General features: G+C 41.6%; 1 protein-coding gene across 3 annotated transcripts in view; it reads right to left on the bottom strand.

Moving 5' to 3' along the window:
- The window catches only part of LOC144682921 (phospholipid scramblase 2-like), a 104,531-nt gene extending 81,262 nt beyond the window's left edge, over nucleotides 1-23,269 (bottom strand). The window contains exon 1 of one of the 3 annotated variants that reach the window (XM_078545817.1): nucleotides 23,163-23,269. The gene's annotated coding sequence lies outside the window, so the exon portion shown is untranslated. Of the gene's footprint in view, nucleotides 1-6,046; nucleotides 6,277-23,162 lie in introns of those variants that run through there. The other 2 variants (XM_078545818.1, XM_078545819.1) reach the window with 2 other exon arrangements.
- Nucleotides 23,270-25,820: the final 2,551 nt, after the last annotated feature.

Consider the following 25,820-nt stretch of genomic DNA (forward strand, 5'->3'; position numbering starts at 1 on the left):
TAGATTTTTCTTTTCCCACCCATTTCCATTATTTTTAAATGTATTTCCATCCATTGTTTTATCTCTACCTTTAAGCCTATTTCAATCCCTTCCCTTCACCCCACCCCCACTAGGGCTATCTGTACCTTGCTTGTCCTGCTTTCTACCCTTAATTAGCACATTCCTTAGATAATATCACTACCTTCAACACCTCTTTGTCCTTTTGTCTATGACATCTTTTGGCTATCTCCACCTATCACTGGCCCTCTATCCAGCTCTACCTGTCCTACCCCCACCCCCCCAACAATCAGCTTATATTTCACCTCATTTCTATATTTCCTTAGTTCTGTTCAAGAGTTATACGGGCTCGAAACGTTAACTGTGTTCCTCTCCGCAGATGCTGCCAGACCTACTGAGTTTTTCCAGTTATTTTTATTTTTATCCTTACTTTTATGTTCAATCCCTCTTGTAATAAAGGAGAACATTCCATTAGCATTCTTAATTACTTGCTGTACATGCATGCTAACTTTTTGTGACTCATGTACTACAAAACCTAGATCCCTCTGCACCTCAGAATTATGCAGCCGTTTTCCATTAAAGTAATATTGTTTATTTGTTCTTCCTGCCAAAGTGAACAACTTCACATTTTCCCACATTAAACTCCATTTGCAAGATCGTTGCCCACGCTCTCAACCTATCTTTATCCATCTGCAACCGCCTCATATCCTCTTCACAACATACTTTCCTAGCTACCTTTGTGTCATCTGCAAATTTAGCTACCATGTCTTCATTCTTTCAGCCTGTTCCTGCTGCAAATAATTGATTGCTTCTTATCTCAACTCATTTTCTCCCTTGACTTTTCTCTTATGACTCAAGTCTGTGACTCCTCCAATACCCTCCACCACTTTAACCAGTTTCCTGGCCTTGTCAGTCTCCATTTCACCATGCATATCCAATCCCTTTACTTGTTCAACCGCCACCAGAATGGCCTGTTTCTTCCCTGAACAAAGGCCCAACCAGTCCCCATCCACAAACATCAAAACTTGCCTTTTGAACGTATTCTTATATTGAGCAACTTCTCCTTTAACTCCACTCGGGGAGGCAACGCGGAGGCGATGGCACAGTAGTATTGTCACTGGACTAGTAATCCAGAGGCCCAGAGTAATCCATGGGGACCTGGGTTCGAATTCTGCCACGGTTGAATTTGAATTCAATCAAAATCTGGAATTAAAAGCCTAATGATGACCATGAAACCATTGTCGATTGTTATAAAAACCCATTTTCCTAATGCCCTTTAGGGAAGGAAATCTGTCGTCCTTACCTGGTATAGCCTACGTGTGATTCCAGACAGTAATGTGGTTGACTCTTAAATGCCCTCCAAAATGGCCTAGCAAGCCATTCAGTTGTATCAAACCACGACAAAGTCTCAAAAAAGGAATGAAACTGGCCAACCACCCGGCATCGATCTAGGCACCGGAAACAACAAACGGCAAACTCAGCCCTGCTGACCATGCAAAGTCCTCCTTAGTAACATCTGGGGGGGCTTGTGTCAAAATTAGGAGAGCTGTCTCACAGACTAGTCAAGCTACAGCCTGACATAATCACCCTCACTGAATCAAATCTTACAGATAATGTCCCAGACACCACTATCGCCATCCCATCAAAGGTGGCAGCAGTGGTATACAGTTGGGAGGGAGTTGCCCTGGGAGTCCTCAACAATCGACTCTGGACCCCATGAAGTCTCATGGCATCAGGTCAAACATGGACAAGGAAACCTCCTGCTGATTACCACGTACCGCTCTCCCTCAGTCGAAGATCACTTTAGGGGCTTCTAATGTCCATCAAGAGTGGCGCGGCAGCACCACTACCGGCCGAGCCCTAAAGGCCAAGCTGCTAGACTGGATCTCTCGGTGGAGAGGGAACCAACAAGAGGGGAAAACATACTTGAGCTCATCCTCACCAATCTACGTGCCGCAGATGCATCCGTCCATGATAGCATCAGTAGGCACAATCATTGTGGAGATGAAGTCCCACTTTCACATTGAGCATACCCTCCATAGTGTTGTGTGGCACTATCACATTGCTAAGTGGGATAGATTTCAAACAAAATCAAGACTGGGCAGCCATTAGGCCACAGGCAGCCATTAGGCCATCAGCAGCAGAATTGCGCTCGAACACAATCTGTAACCCCATGGCCCGGCATATTCCCCACTCTACCATCACCATCAAGCCAAGGGACCAACTGTACAATGAAGTGTGCAGGAAGGCATGCCAGGAACAGCACCAGGCATACTTAAAAGTGTCAGCCTGGTGAAGCTATAACACAGGACTACTTGCATGCCAAAGAGCATAAGCACCAAGTGACAGACAGAGCTAGGCGATCCCACAACCAACAGATCAGATCTAAGCTCTGCAGTCCTGCCACGTCCAGTCGTGAATGGTGGTGGACAGTTAAACAACTTCCTGGAGGAGACGGCTCCACAAATAACCCCATCCTGAATGATGGCGGGAGCCCAGCACAGTGCAAAAGATAAAACTGAAGCATTTGCTACAATCTTCAGCCAGAAGTGGCAAGTGGATGATCCATCTCGGCCTCCTCCGGAGATCCCCAGCATCACAGATGCTAGTCTTCGGCCAACTTAATTCACTCCACATGAGATCAAGAAACGGCTGAACGCACTGGATAGTGCGAAGGCTATGGGGCCTGATAATATTCTGGCAATAGTACTGAAGACTTGTGCTCCAGAACTTGCTGCGCCCCTAGCCAAACTGTTCCAGTACAGCCACAACACTGGCATTTACCTGTCTATGTGGAAAATTGTGTACAGGTGTGTCCTGTACAGAAAAAGCAGGACAAATCCAACCCAGCCAATTCGCGCCCCATCAGTCTACTCTCCGTCATCAAAGTAATGGAAAGGGTTATCAACAGTGCTATCAAGTGGCACTTGCTTAGCAATAACCTGTTCACTGACCCCCAGTTTAGGTTCCGCCAGGGCCACTAAGCTCCCGACCTCATTACAGCCTTGGTTCTAGTATGGATAAAAGAGCTGAACCCCAGAGGTGAGGCAAGAGCAACTGCCCTTGACATCAAGGCCACATGTGACCAAGTGTGGCACTCAAGGAGCCCTAACAAAACTGGAGTCAATGGGAATCAGGGGAAAAACGCTCCGCTGGTTGGAATCATATCTAACACAAAGGAAGATAGTTGTGGTTGTTGGAGGTCAGTCATCTCAGCTCCAGGGCATCACTGCAGGAGTTCCTCAGGGTCGTGTCCTCGGCCCAACCATATTCAGCTGCTTCATCAATAATCTTCCTTCCAACATAAGGTCAGAAGTGGGGATGTTCAGCACCATTTGCAACTCCTCAGATACTGAAGCAGTCCATGTCCAATTCCAGCAAGACCTAGACAATATCCAGGCTTGGGCTGACAAGTAACAAGTAACATTTGCGCCATACACGTGCCAGGTAATGACCAGCTTCAACGAGAGAATCTAACCATCGCCCCTCGACAATCAATGGCATTACCGTCACTGAATCCCCCTACTATCAACATCCTGGGGGATACCACTGACCAGAAACGGCACTGGACTAGCCATATAAATACTGTAGCTACAAGAGCAGGTCAGAGGCTGGGAATCCTGCGATGTGTAACTCACCTCCTGACTCCCCAAAGTCTGTCCACCATCTACATGGCACAAGTCAGGAGTGTGATGAAATGCTCCCCACTTGCTTCGTTAAGTGCAGCTCCCACAACTCAAGAAGCTCGACACCGCCCAGGACAAAGCAGCCCACTTGTTTGGCACCACATCCACAAACATTCACTCCCTTCACTACCAGTGCACAGTAGCAGCAAGATGTACTGCAGGAATTCACCAAGGCTCCTTCGACAGCACCTTCCAAACCCACGACCTACCAACTCGAAGGACAAGGGCAGCAGATAGATGGGAACACCATCTAGAAGTTCCCCTCCAAGTCACTCACCATCTTGACTTGGAAATTTTTCGCCATTACTTCACTGTCGCTGGGTCAAAATCCTGGAACTCCCTTCCCAACAGCACTTGGGTGTACCTACACCACATGGACTGCAGCGATTAAAGAAGGCAGCTCACCAACACCTTCTCATGGGCAACTAGGGATGGGCATTAAATGCTGGCATAGCCAGCTAAGCCCACATCCCATGAATGAATTAAAAAAAAGCTCACTTGCTCCAAATATGTGTTGTCGCTATTGGGACCCATATGGATCCTAGCTATGCCTGCCTTTTCATAGCGTATCCTTTGTTCTACAGGATCCTTTGTTTCCACTCATACACAATTATCATCGCTGATCTCTTTTTCCAGTACAATGATGACTGTTAGTGTCACTTCTTGTTCTTGCCCTGAACTGGAACGGAACATCAATTTTACTTCCAATTTCCACCATTCTCTCACCTTCATGTGGTCGATCTCTGAATCTTCTCTTCATCAAGTTCTCTAATTACATGTTTGGGGATAGATTGTCCACAAATAGCATTGTAAGCCCACCATCTCCCTCATGTACCATGACTACACTTTCTCTCCTTGTAAAGGATTCTATTACATTCTCAGTTTCTATGGCTCCGTCTCAACTGTTCTGATGAAGCCATCTTCCACACCAGTACTATGTCTTCCATTTTGCTCAATGGTGACTGGCTATGTCCATTCCATTTCCTGCACTTCACCTCCCTCCAAGAGCCACTATTGGATTCCCTTGTCCTCACCTTCCACCCCACCAGCCTCCACATTTAATGGATCATCCTCTGCCATTTCCACCACCTCTAGTCCTATGCTATGTCCATGTATGTCTTTCCCTCTCCTTTCAGCATTCAGATGTAACAATATTCTCCATGGCACCTTGGTCCACTTTTCAATTACCTCTTCCCATTCCCAAGAAATGCAACACTTGGCTTTCAACTCCCCCTTCCCACTGTCCAGGACCTCAAACACTCCTTCCATGTGAAATACTAAAGGGAAATACAAGTAAATCACTAAGTATACTGTAGTCACTGTTCATGATGTCCAGGGAGGGAGGGGGTGGGGGGGACACAAGTGCAGATTGAGTCTCTACTTTGCTGAATATGTCCATTCAGGTTAAAATAGGTGATCCTCAAATTTCAGTCACCTGCCGTTTTAATTCTCCAATCCACTCAAACCCCAACTTCTGCCCTCAACCTCCCACTCTGTTCCAGTGAAGCTCATTGAAAACCCAAGGAACAGCAACTCTTAACAATTTGGCACTTACAACTTTCCAGGATCATTCAGTTAAGAATCTTCAGACCATAACCACTACTCCCATTTTCTCAGAAAGCAGGTACAGGAAATGGCTCTGCTGTTACCATTTAATCTTCCTCTGAATTTACCTTTTGCTTCATTATTGTCCCAAGACCAGCCCCCTTTTTGCATCAACCCTTTTGTCATTTAATAAGCTATCAGACTTTTCCCTTTTGTTCTTTCATCACCATCACCCATATTTTTCCTGACTATGTACTTGCTTTTAAATATTTAACATCTTCCAATTCTGAGGAATGGTCATTGACTGGTAACATTAACTCTTCCCTCTCCACAGAGGCTGCCTAACATACTGAGTAATTCCAGTATTTTCTGCTTTTATTTAAGGTTTCTAGAATCCACACTATTTTGTTTTTCTTTGAGTACCAAGATTGCAATTAATTTCCCTCAGGCCACATGAAATAAATAGATATTAATAGAAAAATATCAGGAGGTCTATAACTCCAACAGTTCACTCTTTTTCATTGAACGGTTGAGCCTGACACACCAGGGAGTTAGCAGGTTTTATCGTCAGTCTGAGACAAGTCAGTTATTTTCAGCCAATAGAGAACATACATAAAATTGAAGGACAGGAAAAGACTAGCTGCCCCATCAAGCTTGCCGCATTTGGTCACAATGTGATTTGAATTATCTGCCCAACTCACCACTAGTGAGAAAAAACAAAAACCACTCAGAGATTCCACTCTGCCTCCCAAAGATAATCAGGCAAGTTCCAGTGGGCTGTAGTGACTGGGACACAAGTCCCCCAATTCCCCACCTACCTTCTATAAGCACTTATGTTGACCACACTCAGGAATTCAACTAGCTCCCTTCTGAATGCTTCCAGTGAAGTCACATTCATCGTGTGTGCTGGCAACTTATTCCAGAGATCCATGTCTGTCTGCAGAAAGTAAGGAACGAACATGCACTTAGGTTGCACTTTTCACATTCTCAGGATAACCCAGAGCACTTTACAGCCAATGATGTCTCCAATTCCTTACATTTAACCCAGTTGTCCACTTACATATCTCCCGTTCCCTGCTGCGACATAACCTTTGGGCTCAAAAAGCTTAATCATAAAACACCATTTTGAAATTAATCATTAAAGACCTTGAACAAATCGCCTCAAGGTCCACATTTAAAGTGAAAAGCCATAGCTCTCTAAATTAATACAGAAGCTACAAACAAACTCAGTACTCTTCCTTAACAAGGAAGAAAATCAGCCAGGGTTGCTATTTCTGATCTCCAACCAGCATTGCCTACAGGGAGTACAATAACAGAAGGTGAAGGCAAAGTATCCCAGTTGAATAGCCAACCAGGTTTTGCGATCAAGGTTCAAAAACGAATAATGATCATTTGTAACAGATATCAGAGTGATTTGACCTTGGAACTGTACCTCAGCAATGAGCCAACATCTTCATAGAGTCCATCTGTGCCTTTGTGACACCATTCAACCCATCAAGTTCACGTTGGCTCTTTGTAGAGCAATCCAATGAGGCCCATTTCCCATTCTATCCTTGCTGCCCTGAAAGTTTATTTCTCTCAAATGCCCATCCAAATTCCTTTTGAAGTTATTCATCATCTGTTTCCATCAACCTTGTAGGCACCAAGTTCCATGTCATTATCACTTGCTGGGTAAACAAAGTTCTTCCACACATCCCCCCTGCATCCCTTACTCAATACCTTAAATCTTTGTTCCCTAGACCTTGTACCATCAACCAATAGAACATCTTTTCTTTGTTTACTTTATCTAAGCCTGTTGTAATCTTGTACACCCTTATCTAATCTCCCCTCAATCTCTTTTGCTTCAAGGAGAAGAATTTCAGCTTCTCCAACCTAACCTTGTAGCTAAACTTCTAAGAACCAAAATCTTGAAGAATGTTTCCATTTATAGATGATAAATTGTGGGTTTGTTGGGATTAGAAAAATTAATGGTTACTGTGGTCTCATGAGGCTTGACTTGATTGCCTTAGGCAACTGTAGAGAAATTCCCCAGAATTGGTCCTAAATTAGCCATGGATATTTTTCCTGTAATTTTTCCATGATCGGGGAGAGGTAGGGTGGACGGGGGTGGGGGTGTGGATCAATGATGTCTGCACTATACCCGATTGATGGAACAGATTTGCTCCAAATCTTTTCCATATTCATGCGTAAACTGGAATTAAATTATTTTATATTTGGAACTAGGTAGGAGAAAGCTCATTTTTAATTTAAGTTAATAAAAACCTACATTTAAGGAAAAATGCATAATGTGTGTTACATTAAGCAATATGGGTTAAGGTAAGATAGTTTACTAACATGTTAGCTTGCTATTTCAGGGACCGGGGAAAGGCAAATTGGAGGCTGAGGGAGGATAATGAAGGCCTCTGTTGTGGAGTTACTGATCTGGTGTTTGCGACTGTCAGCGTTCACCATCATTATTCTTCTGAAACCAACAGCAACTTCTGGAAGCCACACAGGCACAGTTAAATGTTGAAATCCAAAAGTTGCTGCCAATGATTTTATACTTCCCGCTGGCAAAGTTCCTTAGGCTGCAAACAGGTAGAAATCACTGAACTGATTAAATCTTTTTACTCTTAATCTAGCTGTAAAAACAAATCATGAAAAAGGTACACTTTGTTGAATGAGGTGCAACTGGGTTTTTTTCAGTGTAGTAAGTTCATAATTAGTGAACAACCTCACTGACTCTAAAAAAACTAATTTTATATTTGTGGAACATCAAATTTCTCCGGTATGAAAAATGTGAATACTTTGCATAAGTTTCTTTATGGTATTTCAGCTTTCATTTCTAACTTAATCCCATGTGTATATGTATGCTCCAATCACTTGTTTTACCACTTACAACATTTAATTAAAAGTGAAACAGTGAATGTTGCTTCTCAGTTTGCTATTTAGGAGCTTTAGAATACTTCAGTGTGATTTCCCTGCTTACCCTGCTTGCTGACATCATTGTTGTTGAACACCTGGAGATCCCCTTGACTTGGCATCTGATTCAAATTGATGTTGGCAAAGAGGAAGTCCACGCCATAGAGAACGCTAGATCTTTGTGAGCAGCTTTCTCCAAGTTCAGTAGAGAGCAGTGTCACTTTGCTGCTGACCATGAAATCTGGACCATTAATTCTTAGAAACTATCCTTTTATTTTTGTAATTGTGAAGTAATTTGTACCATCTTATCTATGTTTTCACTGTTGTGAAGTCTCCCAAAATTAGCTAATTGCTGTCTCACCTACCCGAATATTTTTGCTAGCTGTGGCATGCATTTCCATAGAAATTTTACTTCTTATTTGGAACTAGTTAAGGAGAATGTTAATTTTTCATTTAAGTTAAAAAGAGCGCTACAATTAATGGAAATCACATAATTTGTTACGTTAAGTACTATAAGTTAAAGAAAGATAGTTTGTTAACATGTTAGCTTGCTATTCCAGGGACTGGGAAGAGTTGAGTTGGGGGGAAGGGGAGGATAGTTTAATTCAGGTAAAATTAATTACTTTTAAATGGAGGTAAAACTTTACAGTCAAATTGCTAGGCAACAAGTTCCCCAATCTTATCAAAAATGCATATTTGTTGGAAGGGGCAAGGTAGGCTGTATGTTGCATAGGTTCAAGCACTTATGTATTAAGCACTGGTGCATTCCAACCCAAGATTTATCTGATAACATCAAGCAACGTATGGAAGTTAGAGACGTTTGGTATAAAAGGGACCCAAGGAGAAGATTGGGGTGCCGGGGTGTGGAGAGGGAGTTGAGCAGAGCTGGAGGGAGAGGGATACGAATGGTACCGGGAGAGCCAGTGGTCTTGGGGCAGCAGTGGGGTGAGTGGTGCTGAGTAGGTGGTGAGGTGGGCGAGGGATGGGATGTGAGCGGTGCTGGGGGGCGGGGGGCACAGGGGACCAGCTGTGAGCAGAGCTCAGGGCGTTGGTAGAGGGTGCCAGGGTGTTTTGACACTCCTCATTTAAAGGGCTGTGTTCCTGAGCAGGCCTTACGCCTGCTAGGAGCAGCCCTAAATAAGTCAGTGTAAGTAACAAGTGTTAGTATCAGGCAAACAGTCCAAGTTTACACTGACAGGTCTCAATGTGGACTCTCAATCTGGGGTCAAAATAAGTTTCCCCCCCACCCCAGCCACTGCTGATACCAACCAACCCCGCCCACCGCCCCCCCCCCCCCCCCCCCCCCCCACACTGCTACCAACACCCCTACCTCAGCCACTGCCACCAACCCGCACACCAAACACCCCCACCTCCCACCACAATGGTCTTGGGGTGTCTGAGTAACTCACTCTGGAGCAGCCAGTCTGTAATTATACTTTGTGAATGAGCTGCTGTTTCGGATATTCTGGTATCCATTCAAGTTTAACATGGATGGTCAAGCATCCCATGGCTATGTAGAAAGGTAGGAGTGACTGGATCCAGCAGACAAATGCTTTTTATATCACTACTTGTGGGCCAAAAGCAGCAGGAGCGCTCCCTCCCAAGCCTTTCAGCAAATGCCCTGCCACAATCGATCGACTTTCCTCTCTCCCATCCAAACCCAAGTCAGCCATCTTTCCAGGTCCTTCCCCCTTCCTCCCAAATGCCAGTCCGATGTCACCAATTCATGATGGTTACCAGGGATCATCCCCAGTGGTTCCCAGCTGCAGCATTCTATCACTGGCTTTTTGCAGCCAGCTAACATGTTTACTTCCTCCCCAGCAACTGCTTATTTGAGTTATAATAGCAATAATTTCGGCAGAACCTCCACATTCCCAGGTTACCCCCCTCTCCACAAACCTGTTCCCCCCACTTCTTCCCCACAAATATTGGAGCCATTATTTCTATTCTCATTCATGTACTGGTTAATGAATCTGCTGGGAATATTTAAATTCAGGACAGCTAAACATGGCAAGACTATGGCAATATCTGGTCCTGCCCACTGGATTGTGGCATGGGAGCAGGAATCCTAAAATCTTCAGGTGTGTAAGGTCAAAATTAAGTGCAGATCTCAATATGTGGAAAGTGCACAAAATACAGAACAAAGGTGAAAAAAATATTTCCAGAAGCCAATATTCAGTAAGCGAAGTTTAGGAATTCATTCAAAGCTCTCAAACTCCACACTAACCCTTGCTGGCTGAAACACACTAGCAGTCAAATAAGCTCAGCAGAGGCTTCATCGCAGATTTTAGGATGGGCCAAAAAGGTCAAGATTTTAGGGGAAGCAATTTAAATATGCACAAGTGGCAGAACATCACTTCTTCCCAAGTTTTCTTAGTCAAAATCAATTCTACATCATTCCAGCACAGCACAGAGACCAGAAACAGTGAACAAATTCACGCCATGGTTAGAAGTCAAGCTTCGGAGATAAATTGAAATGTGGTTAATTTCAAGAAAACAGTGCTGCGAATGGAGTGATATTGACATGACATGGGGTCTCTAGCAGAATGCCGCAGGGATCTGTGTTGTGGCCATTTTACTACATGATTTGGAACTGGAACAAGAACAACGCCAAGTTTACAACTGACACCAAATTCCAACAAAGGCTGGTGGGTGTGGGGGTAGTGGAGGAGAACAAACAATAGGGAAACATCACTCCAAATACAAGATCTGTTTTCACTTTTTCCACATTTATTTGTCGTCCATCTTTCTTGAAATAATCTGAAGGTACGATCTGTTTTTATCCATCAATACAATTTAATTCCCATGCAATTACAACCTTGCATCCAGTACATGCCCACAGTGCCATAACAAAAAGGTGACACACATCCATAGACAAAGGAAAAATGGCGATTGTAAAAATAACCCATTTTCTGTTAATTTAACCATGCTAACTGGATTGGTGAAAATATCCCATTGACAATGCAAACCAATTCAAAACAAAATCCCATTTACTGTACAGGCAAGATCAGCTACCAATTAACATTGAACAAGTGCTACAAAACCAAAGAACCCAAGCTTTTCAAATTCAACTCAACAATTTTAAATCAGCAACTACCATAAAATAAATGAAATGTTCAAATAATTGTTAAACTGCATTTAGCCGCTTTCAACTGACTATATGACCAAATCATGAAAAAATTATAATTCTAAAAAAAAAATCAAACCTTATACATTAAAATTAGTAAGTTATGTTGGAAATGTTGACACGCTGCTCAGTTTACCTTTCTGTCTCTGGGGTGTAAAGCTCAAATCCAAAGTTACAATTTTCACTGGGGGCTTATGGGTATTTAGAAGAATTCAGCTCCTGTTAATAATGTGTGAGGGAGATATGCATCATCAGTTTTCTGGTTTACAATTTAGCCCTGTGGAAGTACAATACCCAGAGTACACAATGACAACCAGCTAGAACATTTGCAAAACAATTGAGAGTCACAAACAACGGTGGGGGGAAAAAAATTCTTCTTCAGTATTTTCAGCAATACTTTGGGTTGAAGTTTTTGAATGTTTATAAAGCACTTTTACCTTGCACATCAGAGCTAGACTCAGTCAGGTGCTGTCAGAGCATCTAGGGTATCTCACTAAATTGAATCACGATGTTTTTCCCCAGAGTATAAAGTAATTTTTAAACTGTCCAAGTATTCAAGAGACCCATGATGCTATTGTGTTGAGAAGTCCTTTGTTTCTTGTCTGGATGGGAACAGCAAGTGATGAATGAAAAATTTTTAAAAAGTCAAAATTGTTAGAGCTAAACAGGTTTCTGAAACAGGACACCTATGAGGGAAGTCAACTTTATTCAACAAAAGCAGTGAAGCAAAGAGGTAAGAAATAATGGAAAGTAGTTGAAAGTCATCTTATTTAAGTCAAGACAATCCAATAGCGTGGGTCAGCATGATGTGCTCCCTAATTTTCAATTAATTAGTTATTTGGTAGCACAGAACTTGAGTTTTGCTGAAATAAAAGGCATGTGCTGTCGAAGCTTTTCATCTTGTACTCATCAGGACAGATTCACAAGAATACCAATAGTAAAGGAAACAACAGTTTATACTTGGTTATAAAGTAGATTCTGATTGGTAGAGGCATTGCCATGGAGAATACACCAGGGAACAGTTACTGCCAAGCTTTTGTTTAATTTTAAGCCACGCAGGTTGACTCGGATTGGTCAAGGCATTTCCCTGGGAAATGAACCAGGGAATGGCTGTCCCCTAAGCTTTTGTTTAGTTGAAAAAGGTGCAATGTGTGGACATGCTTCTTCCGTCTGCAAAGGACAGGGCCCTGTGTGTGCATATATGTAGCTTCTAGGACACAAAAGTGACGCATATTGTGAGCCCGTCTGAATCTTAAATTGTTTGTCAGTGTAATTCTTAGCACAATCAGCATTGTTTAGCAAGCGCTGTCCTATTGCAGTGTCCAACATTTGATGCGATTCTACATTTTGGGTTTTTCTAATTTTGCCCGTTGCGAATAGCGGAAGGGACATGTATTTTGATACAATCCGCCAGTTGTTGGGACATACGGTCTACATACCTGGCATTACACAAACTGAAATTAATTTCCACATTGCTCATTTATGTGATCGGCAGAATGTCTTTTTGGCTTTATGACGCTTGTGTTGCAATTGCATAGTAGCAGCATGAAACAGCTAGCTTCGCTTGTTGCTCAAATTTTTGTGATACTTCATCCGAGGTAGACCAGGTACTTCTCAGGGCCGAAAGTGGTGGCCCTAGGCCAAATCATGGGTTTGCACAATATGCAGCGAGCAATAATCTGACCAGGGTGGCTATTATCCCGCAGGATGGCATTGATGCGCCCTATTTTAGCATCAGGCTTGTATGGCACACAATGGCAATCTCGTAAATACAGCCCGAGCCAATGAGGCCAATCTTAGAGCGCTTGGTTCAGTAGAAATCCCAATGTCTATATTGATCTGTGAAGGTAGGCTTGCGGTAGACAGTGGTAGAGTATCCATTTGCAGATTTCTCAACTAGCACATCATTTGATGGCTCCATTTCAAAGGTGAATTTGAGCACAGGAAGGAGCCAATTAAGGTGTGTAAGGAAACTCTTACATTCAGCTGCAGTTTCAAATATAGCAAACGTATCATCTACGTATCGGAAATATGCAAAAAGACATTCTGCCCACCACACAAATGGGTAATGTGTTATATCTATTTCAACGCCAGTATGATGCCATGTATGTAGGCCATACGTCCCAACGTCTGGTAGATTGTATCAAACAGCACGTCCCTTCAGCTGTTCACAACAGGCAAGGTACTGACTGTACCCAACAAGCTTGTGCTTGCAAAACTCAAAAGAGTGTCCAAAATTAGATGTGATTCTTCGATTGGACAGCACTTGCTAAACCCAGATTGTGCTGAGAATTACACTGATAAGCAATTTAAGATCATCAGTCGGGCTCACAGCGTGGCTCACTTACATATATGCACACACAGGGCCCTGTACTTTGCAGATAGAAGGAGCACTTCCACACATTGCACCCTTTTCAACTAAACAAAAGCTTGGGGAACAGCCATTCCCTGGTTCATTCCGCAGGGCAATGCCTTGACCAGAGTTGACTTGTCTGGTTTGAATTTAAAAAGCTTGGCAGTTAACTGTTCCCTGGTGCATTCTCCTTGGCGACCCCTCTACCAGAGTGCACTTGCCAACCAATCAGTACTCTCTTCTCATGCAGTATAAATTGTTGTTCCTTCTACTATTGCTATTCTTGCGAATCTGTCCTGATGAGTGCAAGATGAAAAGCTTCAACAGCATGTCTCTTTTTTCAGCAATACTTAATTTTCTATCATTAAGTGAAGATAAGTTGCACAAATGGTATTAAGTGAGTTTGGCCATAATGGTCTTTCTGCATGCTCTTATTGTGAAATAAATCAGCTCAACAATCCATATCTGACCTCATCTTAGCAAGTGTTTCCTCAATTCCCTAGATTCTAGAACAGTCCAGCAGATTAGAAGTGAGCAAACTTAACACCTCTGTTCAGGAAAGGAGGAAGAGAGGAAACACGGATTTAAAGACTTAACAATGCACTTAGAAAATCACAGTATGATCACAGAGATTTAGCATGGTTTTATAAAAGGGAAGTCGTGGTTGACAAATTTATTTGAGTTTTTTGAGGATGCAACTAATTGGGTAGATAAAGGGGAGCCAGTAATTGTAGTATACTTGGATTTCGCAAAACGCATTCAATAAGGTGCCACTCATAAAGGTGGTTACGCAATGTATGGGTTTATGGACTTGACGGTAATACATTAGCATGGGTGGAGGATTGGACAGGAAGCAGAAAACAAAGGTAAACAGGGCATTTTCACATTGCCACAAGGATCAATGCTGGGGCCTCAGCTACTCGCATTCTATTTAATGACTTAGACAAAGAGACTGAGAATACTGTATCCAAGTTTACTGATAATACAAAACTAGTTGGGAATGTAAGCTGTGAGGAGGACACAAAGGTACAGATTTTTATGCCTTTGTCCAGAACAGAGGCAGAAGGGCTTTAACAATGGAGGGTGGGATGCCATTCTGAGATTCACGCCCCTATGTCCTTTTCAGAAATTTTTGCCAATGCTGGATAAGGGCATGAGTAACGACCCAAGCATAGCACTCCCAGCTTTGCTAGTTCCAGTGTGGGTGTGGACATTTCAGAACCACCCCCCCGCCAATTTTGATGGAGTCGGGCCAGCTTTTGTAGGAGATGTGGTTCAAGGCTCAAGGGAGGAAATGTGAACAGTGGGGAAGCCTAGTCTGGCAACTGAAGCAGGCTGAACAGATACATATCTGTTATGTCAGATGGCCTTATTGTGAATGCCTGGCTAAGCTCCAAAAATGGTTAATGTATTCAGCTCTATTGGCCGGTGGGGTGGGGGGGTGTGCTGCTGTTTACAAAGTTGCAAAGAGGACTGTTAATTTTATATGATTGGCAGTTTTATTACCTTGTTATTACTTGATTTTCTTTGGAGTCCGTTTTTCAATGCCTGTGTTTTTTTGGACAGAATTAAACATTTCTTAAATAAGACCTTCACTGACTATGTTTGATTGGCAGTTTTATAAGAAGGCAAGAGGGAGTTCCAGCCCCCCAAAGGGACTGTGGAATGGCCGATTATTTTTTTAAGTGAACAATTCACAGACCTGCTAGTGTATTTAAATGGCTCATGAGTTCAGTACTTAGTGGATAATGGGGTGAGGGAGCATGGAATGTATGTGGGACATGTAGAGGGCATGGAAGGATGGGTGGGTGGGGGTTGAGGGCTAGATGGCCCAACAACTATGATTACAACTGGGCTGATGTCCCAGTAAATGGAGGCAGGTCTTCTAACTGTCAGCCTCACCATTCACCTGTCTCCATTGCTACCTCGGGGCTGCCTCGAGAGGTGGTGAACCTATCTCCAGCTCATACCCCCGCTCCCCAACATGAAAATAGGATGGACGGGCTTCTCCAGGACACAGATAGGATTGCAGAGTCAGGAAAATTCCAGACTGCCGATACCCGTCTCCTCAAAAATCCAGCTGAAAGAGGCTGCAAAGGTATACTGACAGGTTCAGTGAGTAGGCAACAAGTTGGCAGATGGGGAATAACGTTGGTGAGTGAGGGGTTATTCACTCTGGTAGAAAAAAAAATAGAAACACAGATTGTTTTTGAAAAAAAACCATGAAACTAAATGTTGATGTTCAGAGAGACTTGGATGTACTTAGACAAGGAACACAAAGTTAGCGTGCAGGTACAACAAACAATTAGGAAGGCAAATGGCATTTATTCCTTACTGTAAGGGTATTTGAGTACAAGAATATGCAAGTCTTGCTACAATTGTTTAGTGCTTTGGTGAGACAATACCAGGAGTAATGTGTGCAGTTTTGATCCCTATACCTAAGGAAGGATATACCTGCCTTGGAGGCCATACAGCAAAGGTTCCCAAGATTGATTTTTTTGGAGGGGGTTGTCCTATGATGAGAGACTGAGTAAATTGGACCTATATTCTCTGGAGTTTAGAAGAATCAGAGATGATCTTATTTAAACATACATGATTCTGCGGGGACTTGACAGGGTAGACAGATTGTTTTCCCTCGCCATGGAATCTAGAGTATGTGAGCACGGTCTAAGGATAGGGGTTGATCATTTAGGACAGAGATGAGGAGAGGGTTGTGAATCTTCAGTATTCTCTACTCCAGAGGGTTATTGGTGCGTCATTGTTGAGCATACTTAAGGCGGAGATAGACAGATTTTTGGTCTCAGGGAATAAAGGAATATGGGGGGGCAGACAGGAAAATGGAGTTGAGGCAGTTGATCCATCATGATCTTATTGAAAAGTGGAGCAGGCTTGACAGGCTATATGGCCTACTCTTGCTCCCGTTTGTTATGTTCTCATATGTTATGTTATGTTAAGTTGTTGGCTCATTTTCAGAGAGATTGAAGTACAGGTGTTATAAAAACACAAATGTCCAATTCGAGGCTCATGGGGATACGATACGGTTGTTCCGTGGGCTAAACATGGTTGTACAGGTCAATATAAGATATGGCAATGCGATTCTCACAAAAAAACACTGGCTGCTTATGAGAGCAACCAATTCCACTATACCAAATAATTTATAACAGACTCAAGTAATTCCCAAAATATCTTTAAACTAAAAAGGAATTCAATAGTTTTGCCTAACCTCCCTAGGTAACTAGGGCCTTTCACTTTGCTCTTTTCTGGGAGCTTGCTATCTTCTAATGGCTCTTCCCTCAATATTTTTTAGGCTTCCATGAGAACAGGGCCTCAATATTCACTAGCATCATTGCCAGTCCATCATTCCAATAGCTTCAGCTTTTCTAAAACAAAGGTGTCTGTTGTCCAGCCTGGAGCAACTTAATACAAAATTTGAAACTGATCTTTGTTTCTCACCATTTGGATTGAAGCATTTAAATACTAATGCTAAAACATTATTTTGTTCAGAACGGATGCAATTGTTTATAGAAAGCTTTGAAGATACAAATAATCGTATTTAACACACTGTGTACCCTAGACTTCTCTGGGCATCAAAGTCATGTTATTAAATATTTTTGTAGTCCTTAATACATACTCTTGGATTCTGGAGGAGAAAAGAAGTTCACAGAAGTGTTTAGACCATTTCTGAATCTGCAGATTTTGACTCAAAGCAAGGAGAGTCAAAATATTGAGGGGTAAGGTTTTTTTTTTGTTTAAAGTGCTCTTAAAGAGTATATTCCTTTTAAAGAGATTATTCGTGAATGCAAGTTGAATTTATTGTCAAAAAAATAGTAGTTCTCACTTACTTAACATTTTCTTGATGGGGGTTAGGTAGGTGAGGGAAGAACTGGTTTATCATGTTGATTTACTTCACTATTGTGCCTCACACTTTTCCCCTAAATCTTAGCAAATATACCATAATAGAACAAGGGATAAAACAGCAGACTGATTTTCAGTTCTGTTGAAGGGTCGTGAGGACTCGAAACGTCGACTCTTTTCTTCTCCACTGATGCTGCCAGACCTGCTGAGTTTTTCCCGGTAATTCTGTTTTTGTTTTGGATTTCCAGCATCCGCAGTAGCTTTTTGTTTTTGATTTTCAGTGGTCCTGCTTACTGTTTTCAGTTAAAGAAAGTTTTTGAATGCTGTTCTTTATCTAATCAAAGAGCATGCTCATACTTTACACCCACATCTGCAGTAAAAGACTCTTCTTGTTCTTGGAATTACAGCCTGGCATCATTGTTGTACCGATACCTGATTCATACAGATTTCAAGCTTGTTCAACAGTTTATATTTTCCCAGTTTGAAGTAGTTTTGTAGGAGTCCTAGGGAGAAGTCTTGTTTAATTGCATTCATTTTTGTATCTCTTGGATGACCAAGCACATTTATTAGAGAGTAGACTGAATTATGAATCAGGCTACTGGTCCTTACCAATCTACAGTAACATCTGTATAAGAATGTACTATATAATCAGATTTGATTATAAACAGTTAAAAGCATCCAGTAATTATGGTTTCCACTGTTTTCAATAATTGCAACATGTTGGGCACAGTAGAAAGAGAAACTTTTCCTTAAAAGAAGAGATAATTGCGTGATGGGCTTTATTTAGCAACTATGCTAATTTTAGATGACTTGATTTTTGTAATTATATTTAACATGGTCTCAGAACTGTATTATGAGGCACCAACATAACTGAGGGGTTGAGATAATATCATAAATCACAACAGCAAAGTCTGAGTTGTTTAGTAATGTCTCTCCAACCAGACTGGTGTTACCACCTTGCAACAGATTCCAATTTATATATATTTTGTGCATAGAAATTTTGGGATTTCTTACAATTTTCAGCTGGCAGTGAAGGCAAAGTTAACTGAAACAGTAAGTGTTAAATGATGTGATTTGATAAGTACAATTCTGTTTGACATGACTAATTATGAAAATTAAGATTTATTTTATAAGTCATGACTATTTTAGAATGAAGTCAATAGTTTATTTATTTATTGAACAGTTCTGCTCAGCTGGAATCTCTGCACCCCTGCCAGAACGGTAAAGTGCCAAGTTTCATTGATAAGGAGTCAGATCATTTTGACTAGGAGGATGGGGTAGGAGGTGGAGGTGGTTGAACAATGGGATGCTATAATTTGCCAGAAATCCCCATAATCAGCAAGAGTTTCAATTCATGCTCATTTGGAGTGTGAGTGCCAGGTGAGAACGAGACTGGTTTCAGTTCTGATGGTGTTTCTGGTTGACAAGTCCATCAGCAATCACTACCTAGATTCTAATATGAAGAGGGGTTCTTAGTCATGGCACTGAATGACTTTTGACACAGCAAGACATGAATATGTGGAATGAAGTAAAACACTGGAACAACAAACTTCCAAGTAGGCAAGGTTACTTAACATGCCAGGGTTTCAATAGTTCAGGAAAATGCTGCATCAAGAATAGAGCGTGGATTTCAAATTTTTGTATAAGCACGATCGCTGAAAATATTGACAAACTCTTGGAAACCTCCGATCCTAACTTCTGAAAGACAAGTAAGAGAAAACTGTATCATTGACAAATAGCTTTCCCCATTCCCCATAAATTACTTTCCACTTGTCCTTCAGTAAGTCCAACTTGACCATGACTCCTCTCCCTGCTGATCTACAATGACACCCAATTCCCTCAACATATTAAAATTTAAAGTCTTCAAACACAATCTTGGCTTCAAATCTTTGTGGTCTCGCATCAATTTATTTCTGTTAACTTCTTCAAACACTGTTCCTAAAACAGTCCTTTTGTGCATTTTTCCTCTTCTCTTTTTTCCATCACTGGACACAGAATTTTAAACTACTTTGCCAGGCTTTCTGGATTTTACTGCCTAAACTCCATCATCTCCCTCCCTTCCTTTAAAACCAATCTCTTCAATCAAGCCTTTTGTCACACCTCCTAATCTGGCTTGCCAGTTTAGTTGTAATGAAACTGGGCTCTATCATGGGATGTTCTTTACATTAAAAGGCACTATATAAAAAGGCAAGCTGTATTGGTGTTGATTATTTGAAGATGGGGGTGAGTTTCCACATGTGCACTAGGAGAGATAGTTGTTTAGTAGTAGTCACCGGGCTAGTAACAGAGGTCCTAATGTTCTGGGGACAAATTCAAATCCCACCACAGCAGCTGGTGGAATTTAAATTCAATTAATCTGGAAGTGAAAGCTAGTTTCACCATTGAAACCATCATTGATTGTCGTAAAAACCTAATGCCTGTTCGGGAAAGACATGTGTCATCCTTACCTGCTTTGGTCTGACTCCAGAACCACAGCAATGTGGTTGACTCTTAACTGCCCTCTGAAATGACCTAGCAGGCCACTCAGTTGTAAGGACAAATAGGGATGGACAGCTAATGCTGGCATTGCCAGCATTGTCTATATCCCATGAAAAAGAGTAAAAACACTGTCACACATTTCTGCATCCGCAGTATTTCTCTCAAACCCTCAACTACTCGCCCACCTGCCAGTCTTGGTGGAAGTGCAATATACTCCAGTTAAACATTGGAAGACCAAAGTCATTGTTCATCGTCTTGCCACTTATTCCACACACATTCCTAGGCATTGTAGAGTTTGGTTCAACCCAACACCTGTTTCCTAATGGACCGAATTGAGCTTCCAAATCCCCTTACAAGCCATCACAAAGAAACCATCAATTTCCACTTTTGCAACTTTGCCTATCTCCCCTGCCTACCTCAGCCCATCTGCTGCTGACACTCTCATCCATGCTTTAGTCAATACCATACTCATCTATGCACATGGTCCTATTCCAATATTCATCTGGCTATTTTGCATTGCCTATGCTCTGTAAACATCAACTCATTCAAAACACTGCCGCAGCAAGTCACATCACTCCTGTTCTTGCTGATTTACATTGGTTTCAGGTCCTCCAATTTAAAATTTGTGTTTAAATCCCTTCATGGCCTTGTTCCTTCCTATCTTTGTAACCTCTTCTATCTTTACATTCCAAAACTCTCCATTCACTAGGCTTTGGATTCTTGTGCATCCCTCCCTCCCTTCATCCTACCAATGCAGCCATGCCCTAAAGTTCCCTCCCTAAACCAACCCCCTCTCTTTCCTCCTTTATGATCCTCCTTAAATTCCATCTCTTTGATCAAGGTTGCCCTTCTACTCACTTTTACTTTGAAAGAGTATCCATTTTTTGTATGCTTATTTCTTTGAAGTGCCTTAGAAAGTTTTTTCCTGTCAAAAGTACGACAATAACTTGATGCATTAAATGAACAGAAACGTTGGCTCAGAGTTTGATGGAGTAGGGCATCTCACAGCAGTCTCCTTTGTTAGAATTTTCTCCTCACTCTTCAGCTTGAATTGTTTTGTACTGCAAATTGCTGGAAGTGAGAGCAGATAACGGCTGGTGAACCAGATTAAACAGTTTATCTCCTTAACCAATAAGATTTAAGGATAGAGAAAAAATAGAGGGAGGACAGAGGAGGAAACAAGAGTAAATGAGAGTCAAATTAGGTACAGAAAGAAAAATGATGAGGAGGAAAGAAAAATTGGATTAAGAGAGATAAACAGACAAAAAGGGAAGGTTTGCTTTTTTTAAAATAGTTGTTCCCTTTCTGGACTGGAGAGGTTGCAGGAATATAAATCTCCTTATTAAAATGCCCAAAGGTACTTTCCCGGGTCCACAAATATCAAGCCACATCGGTCTTTTTGCAGATGACTGCCTAGTCTACAGAGCCATTACTGAAGCAGCAGATGAGGTTAACCTTCAGGAAGATCTAGCTAATCTTGTAAAATGGGCCAATATATGAGGAATGAAATTCAACATAAAGAAATGCCACATCATGTGAATCAGCAATACTCAATGTCTTTCAGTATCCAACTACACAATGCATGACTCCCCCCTTGAATTTATTAAAGAATGCCATACTCAGGAATCCACATCTAAAATAAATAGAATATACATAGTCAACAAGCAGCCTCCAAGGCACCCAAAATGCTTGGGTTCGTGAAATGGAACTTCCATCATTTGCTTCACTGTAGTTGAAGAATGATGTACCAGGCACTAGTTGGACCGCACTAGCCCACTGGGGACCAATGTACTACTGAAAATATTACCCTCCTGGAGAAAGTTCAATACCGGGCTATTCTATTACAATTACTTGCGAGATACTAGCGTGTCCAGTTGGTCACATTACTGGGCTGGAAGTCTCTAGAACAAAAGACAGGCCCACAGGTTGACATGCATCGATAAAAAAACTTCTGAGTGGACAATTAATTATTTCTAAGCAGTACGTCAAGCCCTAAAGTGACCAAGCTCATAGAATTCATAATCAACAGATCCAAATATATACACCCCAACGTGCTTCCTTTGTAATTCCTTTCCCACCCCCAAGAACAATTGAGGCCTCGAACAATCCTCCACAAGCGTTAATTTCTATACCTCCTAAGGATTCATTTAAGAGAAATCTGTTGAATGTTTTTAATTCAATCGACTGCACTCATTGTGCACCTCCTATGTAAATTCCCTAGTGGAGGACTAGAGATAAATCTTACCAAACACCAAGTACCATTTACATACTAATGGCGTCATGAGGATTAAACTCAATGTTGTTTTGTCAGCAAATTGTGGCCCCAAAACAAAGATCTAATGCAGGTAGACAGAAATCAGAAGATATCAGTTCTCAAAGTACGCCAGTTAAAAAACTGATGATAGAAATCGCTGTTTACAACTTAATTATGTTTTTATAAACATAGTGCAATAAGCATTGAACAGTTTGGACTATTTCATTTCTACTGCTCATGTAGTTAGTTTCCACTTGTGCAACACAACCATCGAGCACTACTTGTTTATTTACAAAGCCAAAGCTGTCAATCACTGAAATATTAAACTGAACCGTACTTTTTAACCAAGAATTAATATACACTTATAGTATGATGCCAGTATGACTGTCAATTCCGACTCTGAAACAAAATTTCAGGAAATGTGAACCTGTACAGGAGGGCAAACTAGTTGACATTGAGAAACACTCTAGTAACCAAGTCAACCTGTACAGGCAGGGAAACTGACATCAAGAAACACTGCAGTAACCATATGTCATAGATAATAAAACATTTTTCACATGACCTATTCCATAACGTATATAAATAAACGAAATAAGTACGTTAACTTTTATAGAGCTTACTTCTTATGCAAAGGGCAAGTTGTATGTCTTTAAGATTCAATTTGACACTTTTACCGCAGCCCTTCAGCCCATTAAGCCCAGCGTTAGGAGCTGCTTCACGCACATTAATACGAAAACCGTTGCATACTGACAAATAAACAAACAGCAAGGCAAGAATGTTTCAGTCCAGCAAAAGCGTCAAGTTTATAATTATTAGAAGAAATTAACACCATTACAGATAGCAGCTACATGTTGAAAACACAAGTATCTACGATATAGGGACTTGGTCACAAGAAAGCCGAACAGATCCAAGAGCAGCCACAACCAGGACAGACTTCCGCACAAAAACAAACATAGAAGAGCTCACACAGGAGGACAGACAGCGCTGTCTGGATTTACCCCTCGGAAGGTTCTGGAAAGACTCCGGCTCCCGCCGAGCTGCAAAAAAAAACAACGGCTGCGAACTGCCTGACGTCACCTGCAGCTATCTTTGGCTTCCGTCAACAAGGAGGAGACTTTAACCTGTCCATCTACCATTAAAAACGAACGTATGATTTATATTTTTTTTATATATTGTGCCCTGCCATTTGTGTCACATTGGTTAAAAAAATAAATATGATAGTAACGGACACAGTAAACAGGTTTGAAATCGTGGGCAGTGTTTCTGGCTGGAGATTGAAAACACAAACTGTGAAATTTGCCAGCTTTGAACGCTTGCTGTGGAACTATTAGATTTTGTTTTGCTGTTAGTACTATAGTGTGAAACCCGGGAGAAGGGCGCCCCCAATATTAAAGCAAAAAAATAAATATGCCGCAGGGAGTTCTGATCGCCTGCAGCTCAAATGATTGACAGAGCTGTCACCCAATTAACAAGTACCAGAGCTGGGGGAAAAATAGCCAATCACAAATGATACGCTTCTGAATTTATTGGAAATTGAAACGATTTTAATCTTCATTCTAAGCATAAGAGTTATTGAGGGTTGTGTTCTTAACTCATAACCAAAACGGAAGCAATTATGACTTTTCGTTGTGTATCACCAGTAATTTGTGCAACAAATGCGTTGTGTCATTATCAACATGATTTTTGATTCATTATAACCGACTACAGTACTTTACATTCATACAGGCGTTCGCTTTAATAAGTAGATTGTGTTCTAATGGAAGAACATATTTTTATGTCTACTGTTTGGGTTTTGAAATGCAATCATTACCCAGTGCACTACCTGGCTATAGTCATGTGACTTCTGGGCACCCGTGATATAGGCAGTTCAATAAAACCTCTCACAGGTCAGGACACTGAAGAAGCACCTCTGTCCTTACATCTACTAGCTACTAAGTTCCCAATACTGAGCTCAGCAGTAACAATAGGGCTGAAAATGTTCACCCCACTGTTACCAATTCTGTACTAAGTCAACCAAGTTCTTTTCTGTGACAAGTCACTCTTGGCATTATCTATTCAATGTCTTCTCAGCTCTTAGTTTCTCATCTTCCTGCTCCACGTAGCCCTGCTATGAACGACAACAACTTATTTTATATACCACCTTTAACATAACAAATATACCAATGCAGTTCACATTATAAAACAAAATATGACACCAAGCCAAATAAGGAGAAATTAGGTCAGATGACCAAAAGCTTGGCCAAAGAGATAGGTTTTAAGAAATCTCTTAAAGGAGGAAAGCAAGGTAGAGAGGTAGCAAGGTATAGGTAAGGGTATTCCAGAGCATGGTGCCTAGGCAACTGAAGGCACAGCCACCAATGGTGGACTGATTACGATCAAGGATGTTCAAGAGATCGGAATTAGAGGAACACAGGTATCACTGAGAATTTTGGAGCTGTAAGAGATTACAGAGGTATCGGGAGGGTGAGGGATTTGAAAACAAGGATTAGAATTTTAAAATTAAGGTGTTGTTTGGCCAGGAATCAATATAGGCCAGCAAGCACAGGGGTGATAAGCAAATGGGACTTGGTGCAAATTAAGACACAGACAGCAGAGTTTGAAACGACCTCAAGTTTATGGAGGATAGGATGTGGGGAAACAACGAGGAGTGCATAGTAGTACTTATTTATAGAGGAACAAAGGTATGAATGAAGATTTCAACAGCAGATGAGCTGAGATGGGAGGAAGATGGGCAATTTTATGGAGGTGAAAATATATGGTTTTAGTGATGGCATGAATATGAGGTCGGAAGCTCATCCCCGGGCCAAATGTGACACCAAGGTTGTAAACAGACAGGTTTAATCTCAGACTGTTATGAACATACAAATTTGGAGCAGGAGTAGGCCTTTCAGCCCCTTGAGCATGCTTCGCCATTTGACAAGACCATGGCTGATCTGATTGTGGACTCTACTTTCCTGTCTACTCCCATATCCTTTGAATGTATTGCCAGTTAAGAATGATCTAACTCAGCCCTAAAAATATTCAATGACCTTGCCTCCACTGCTCTCTGGGAAGAACATTCCACAGACTAACAACCCTCTCAGATCAAAAAAAATTTCTCCTCATCTCCAACTTAATTTTAAATGGTGTCCCCTAGTTCTAGGCTCTCCCAGAAGGGAAAACATCCATTCAGTCCCCTCAGGATCTTTGTTTTAATGCCTCTCATTCTTCTACACTCCAATGGATACAGGTTCAATCTGTCCAACCTTTCCTCAAGACAACCCTTTCATCCCAGGAATTAGTCACGTGAACCGTATCTGTACTGCTAATACAATTATATCCTTTCTTAAGTAAGGAGACTAAAACTGTACACACTACTCCAGATGTGGTCTCGCCAACACTTTGTGCAACTGTAGAAAAACTCCCCTAGTTTGCACTGGAGGGCTGTGTTTGGCTGCAGTTGGAGTTTGGTGACTGAGGGAGTTTAAGGGTTAAATTAAGGGTTAAATTTTATCTAAAGTCAAGTCTTTCTTTAATTTAACAATTAACTAAAAGTTGTTGTTAGGGTTTGAAGAAGGTGAGTTTTAGTCCAGCCTTAAAACAGGGCTCATACAGGCTTAGCTTGCAGCTGCAACTAGTTAATTA

The sequence above is a fragment of the Cetorhinus maximus genome, chromosome 7 (assembly GCF_964194155.1).
Source record: "Cetorhinus maximus chromosome 7, sCetMax3.hap1.1, whole genome shotgun sequence".
In the NCBI taxonomy this organism is placed as follows: Eukaryota; Metazoa; Chordata; class Chondrichthyes; order Lamniformes; family Cetorhinidae; genus Cetorhinus; species Cetorhinus maximus.